The 5,630-nt window shown below is 36.0% G+C and overlaps 1 non-coding gene across 1 annotated transcript; it reads right to left on the bottom strand.

The window, feature by feature from the left end:
- Positions 1-3,507: 3,507 nt before the first annotated feature.
- Positions 3,508-3,632, bottom strand: LOC137206243 (small nucleolar RNA SNORA25). The gene has a single exon (XR_010934560.1). It is a non-coding gene; the product is annotated as a small nucleolar RNA SNORA25 (small nucleolar RNA).
- Between the last annotated feature and the right edge of the window lie 1,998 nt (positions 3,633-5,630).

Below are 5,630 nucleotides of genomic sequence, written 5' to 3'. Positions count from 1 at the left end.
AACTCAGGGAACAAGTGCTTTTCCTCATAGCCCCCTATTTCAGTATGCCGCACAAGGGCTTTATGTGTACTTCCCATTTCATCACAGATGTTAAAAAGACATGTACTCAGGGATAAAGACTGAATAAAATTGAGATGTGTAATTGTTTCATCAAGAACATTCTTAAGTGAAAATGGCATCTGAAATTTAATTTATTTTTTTGTTTGTTTACTGCTAGTGCTTGGCAGAGAACAATATAATGGCTATTATTACAGTTTGGTACAAATGCTTTCACTTATGTTAAGGCACCAGGAGTTTTACCCACCATTGCTTTTGTAGCATCAGTGCAAATGTCAACATAATGAAAAAGGCAAATAATAGTTGATGTTATTAGGAAAATAGTTTTGACCTTGTGGACCTCATGAAACGGTTTTGGTGACCCCAAGGGGTAGGCAGACCACAGTTTGAGAACCACCATCACAGAAAATAACCATATTTCCTCACAAAGAACCTTTGACATCTGAAACAGAATGCTGGAGTAGAACACTGATTATGATATATGCCTTTTTAATGGGGCAACTACTATAAAAATCACATAATGGGAAAACAATATGATTTAGGACTAATTTAGATTTTCTAATATGCTTAAAAACAAACTTCGGGTCAAAAGTTTAAAGACTTTAAAGTTAGCTTAGCTAATTATATTTTTGTTTTCAAGCATTAAAAGATCTGTCAATGAGATAGTTTTCTCTCTCCTGTTACTTATTCTCTAAAAAATAATTACATTAATGGGAAAGTATCTGAAAAGGCATTTCTCCAAAGAAGATACACAAATAGCCAATAAGAATATGAAAAGATACTCAACATCATTAGTTATCAAGGATATACAGATCAAAATCACAATGAGATACCACTTCACACACACTAAGATGGCTAGAAATAAAAAAGCCAGATACTAACAAGTATTGGTGAGGATGATGAGAAAGTGGAACCCTCATATACTGCTTATGAGAATGTAAAATGGTCCATCTACTTTGGAAAACAGTCTGGGAGTTCCTCAAACAATTAAACGTAGAATTTCACCAAGAGAAACAAAAACATGCCTACACAGAAATTTGTATATAAGTTCATAGCAGCATTATTTATAATAGCCAAAAAGTGAAAACAACCCAAATGTCCATCAAGAGACAAATGAATAAACAAATGTGATATATCCACACAGTGGAATATTATTTGGCCATAAAAAAGGAATGAAGCACTGATATATTCAACAATATGGATGAATCTTGAAAATATTATGCTACCTGAAAGAAACCAATCACAAAAGACTACATATTATATGATTCCACTTATATGAAAGTTCAGAATAGGAAATCTGTGGAGATGGAAAGTTGATTAGTGGTTACTTGGGGTGTAGGGGTGAGGAGTTTGCAGGGGTAGATGAGTGATAGGGGTTTCTCCTTGAGATGAAAATGTTCTAAAATTGACTGTGGTGATGACTACACATATCTGTGAATATCCTAAAAACCATTGAACTATACACTTTAAATGGGTGAATTGTACGGTATGTAAATTATATGTCAATAAAGCTGTTCTCTGCCCCCCCAAATCAACTACATTATAGAAAAAAATTAACTGTATGAAAAATTTTTAGATAATTTTATAGAGGGGAGACTAAAGCCCCAGAGAGAGGGGTGATTGACCTAAACTCACTCAAAAGCTGGGACTAGAACCCAGGTTTCTTGTTCCTGTAATAGAATGCATTTCATCCCCCAGAATAGTATTACAATACCCCTTTCACTTCTGGGAAGAAAATTCCAATGATCATACCAAATGCATTCAAACTGGAGTTAGCCTAAGAGGTAAAAAGAAAGTATCTACTAGAAAAGTACTCTATCTACAATTCTGCTCTGAAAAAGGTCACCCTTTGTGGAAAGAAATGGGAAAATGAGCAGAATAAGAGAGGAGAAATAGAATTCACCTTCTTGCTTTAAACACTAGGCCATTTATGGGCAGGCTTGTAAGTAGTCACACTAGTTGCACAGGCTTTTGCCAACTCCTTTAAAAATAGCTATTCATAAAAACAGTAAACACAAAATGTAGCACAAACGTTTTTGTAGGTCCACAGACTAGTAAATATCATACCCCTTCATGGTCGAACACATTGTAGTGGACAGCTTGGTGCTTGTCTCACAAATGATTTTGTTCCAGTGCTAGGCAGAGCTATAGGGATGCCTCTGATATGTGTAACACTTTGAGTTTCAACCTGCTTTTACATAGTATCCCTTCTGATGCTTGCAACAGCCCTGTGAAATCAATAGGGTAGGTATTATTAGCACCATTTTGCAGATAGGAAACTATTTTTAGGTAAGTAGGACAAGGTTTTGTTATCATCCTCATTTTATGAATGAGGAGTCTTATTTTACACAAGCGGTATGATATAAATAGCTGCAAGAGAGAACTTAAACTTGTAGCTGATACATGAAAATTTGGGAACTATTTAAAACTGGAGAACAAGGGAACAGTGTACAGCAGGGATACTCGTGGAAATGACAAATTTATTGGTGCTTTATATTTATGACTTCCATAAACTACTTTTAAACTGACCAGACCCTGAACTTGCAAGCCCTGATATGCTGTAGAATGATTGACAGTGCTGCCTCCTTGCACAGCTTTAGGGGACACCATTCATATGGAGGTGACACCATCCCCATAGCATTAGACATTAGTGGTAGGTGTCCCGTGGAATTAAATCAGATTCCTAAATTAGACATGCTATGTAGATATCACAGACATGAGTCAGGCAAATCTCAAGGTCCATCACAAATTCCACCTCCTCCAAGAAATCTGCCCCAATATTCTGTCCTAGCAGTCCATTATATGCATTGTATATTTTGGCATTTCTTTATATTTCATTTCATTTTATTTATTTTTTCATTTTTAAAGACACATTGTTTTCTTTCTAATCTTACAATTGATACATGTTCATTTCAGACAATTAGGAATACATAAAATCATAAAGTAAATAATAATTAACATCCATAATCTTCATCCCTTAGAGATAACCACCATAGCCTTTGGATGCATTTCCTCCCGTTTCCCCTCCATTTTAACTATAATTTATCTTTTTATATTATTCTTCCATGTTTCATCTTTAAGTATTTGACCCCTGTTAAGTTTTATCTTCTTCAAAATATGGTAACTTTTTGAGGATAAAAACCATGTTATTTTCTACTTCTTTATGCTCTACACTTTCTTATGCATAGTGATAAGTACAGTAGTCAATAATTCAATTGAATTAGTTTATCTTCAATAATTTGAGTCGTTTGGTATTATAGGTACAGTAAAGAATGTAAGTAAATCTACAAATATATCAGTTATTCCATGAATAATAGTTCCCTTTGAATTTACTAAGTTACTTACATTTCATGTATATAATTTTTTGTTTGTTTGATTGTTAGTTTTGGTTAAACTTGGGAGACTTTATTTACTTCCCCACATCACCAATCATGGATATGAGTGGCTAAGGCTTCTATCTCCTCAGGAAAACACAGCACAATTGAGTGATCACAACCTTTGGAGAACTTCAGTCTTTGGTTGCAGCATTTAAGAGCTCCTGGTTTTGGTCCCACAAGCCCTTTTTGAAGTGACCTATGTATGTTTTTGGGTTTTTTTATTTTCTGTGTTGGGTGTTCATTGCTGCGCGCGGGCTTTCTCTAGTTGCAGCAAGTGGGGGCTACTCTTCGTTGCATTTCGTGGGCTTCTCATTGTGGTGGCTTCTGGTTGCAGAGCACGGGCTCTAGGCGCGCAGGCTTCAGTAGCTGTGGCACGCGGGGTCAGTAGTTGTGGCGCACGGGCTTAGTTGCTCTGCAGCACGTGGGATCTTCCCAGACCAGGGACCCAACCCGTGTCCCCTGCGTTGGCAGGCGGATTCTTAACCAGTGTGCCACCAGGGAAGTCCCTATGTTGTGTTTTGATGTTGGGATTATTGCCTTAAATCTTTTTGCTTCTTTTGCTGAATCATATGGAAAACAAATTTGAATTCTGTTTATTAATGCTATTAAGTTTCAAGTGCTAACTTCTGGTAGAACAAATACCCAATCATTTGAACTGTTAAAAGATAAATTGAGGCATATTAATTTTAAGAGTTTATCTGAGCAAAACTCAGTTTAAATCAAATCACCAAAGTTAAATCAAATCACCAAACTGGAAAGTGCTCCACCAACAGGAGCTAGGGGAAAGATTTTACAGAGAAGAAGGAAGCAAAGCAAGGAGATTATTTGATGGGCTATAGCTTAAGCATTCAGTTTACTTGGGAAAACCTTACTGGCTGTTTGTGATCGGTTGTCCTTAGATTTTAATTTCTTAACCTTGAGAAATTTACAGGATTGGGTTTGGTTTGCTTATGTAATGCCACTAACACATTAGAACCATCTCAGTTTAATGACCTCCTTTTTAATTAATTTAACAATTGCTATATCTGGATTGCATTTTCTAAGAAAGAAAATATTATGTAGCTCATAATTCCAAATAGTTAATCTAAAAATTAGGGCTTTAAGGAAAAGTCTAAAATAATTTATAACAATTAATTATTTTAAAAAAATCAGGGGTTGACTTCAGATGTATAGAAGAGAAACTTGACTACAGTAGTAGCTTAACCAAATAGGAATTTAATTTTCAAATAGCAGGAAGTCTAGAAGCAGGTAGTGTTGCCAGCTTTAACAAATAAACATACAGGGCATCTAGTTACATTTGAATTTCAGATAAACAATTTTTTAGTATAAGTGTCCCATGGGACAAATGTAACTGGGCCACATGCATTTTATTTGGCATTCATAGATGCAAGCTGTTTAGGGCTGGTGCAGCTGCTCAAGGATGTCAGCAAGTTCCTTCTAGCATCCTACTCTACTATCCTTTCTTTGTGGCTTTTGTCCTCATGGTTGTAAGATTGGATACTGTACCTCCAGGCATCAACTCCATGTTCTAGGCAGGAAGATTGGGGGAAACAAAAATGGAGAATACAGTAGTCCTAAACCAACTGAGTCTGATCCTTTGAAACAGGAAAACAGTAGCTTCTCTGGAAACTCCATCTTGTAGACTTTACTTATATTTTATCCGCCAGAACTGGGTTGCCTGGCCACTGCTAGCCGCAAAGATGACCAGGGAAGTGAATATTTTTAATTGGGTACTCTGCCACTCTGAAAAAATTTGATTTTCACTAGGAATGAAGGAGAGAAGTGTAGACATAGGATAGGCAACATGCGATATCTACAATGAAAGGTAAAAGTAATTTTCAGTGACTATTTTGAATTTTATTTTGACCACACAAATATGCATGGTGAATTTGAAAGGTGAAAGAAACTCAAAAAGTAGAATTTCCCATTGTTAGTCTTAACTAGTCTTAGGGTCCTCTACCTTCCTGAGAAATTATCACCCATAGATTTAAGGATAGCCTTAACTCTAGCAAATTAGTGGTGAAAGCTAAAGAGACTGCTGGTAGTTTGACTCAAAAATGGAAATGGGGTCCCTAGAGCCATGCCCCAAAGACTATAGCAAGGAAAGTGTGTCTCTTGCTATAAGATGCATATTGATTATGTTAACTTACTGAAGTCTATTAAAAGAAATTCATCTAAAATAGCAATAGTGAATCC

This window comes from Pseudorca crassidens, chromosome 14 (assembly GCF_039906515.1).
Source record: "Pseudorca crassidens isolate mPseCra1 chromosome 14, mPseCra1.hap1, whole genome shotgun sequence".
NCBI classification, from domain to species: domain Eukaryota; kingdom Metazoa; phylum Chordata; class Mammalia; order Artiodactyla; family Delphinidae; genus Pseudorca; species Pseudorca crassidens.
The sequence above is the reverse complement of the archived record's forward strand: the minus strand, read 5'-3'. Positions and strand labels throughout refer to the sequence as shown.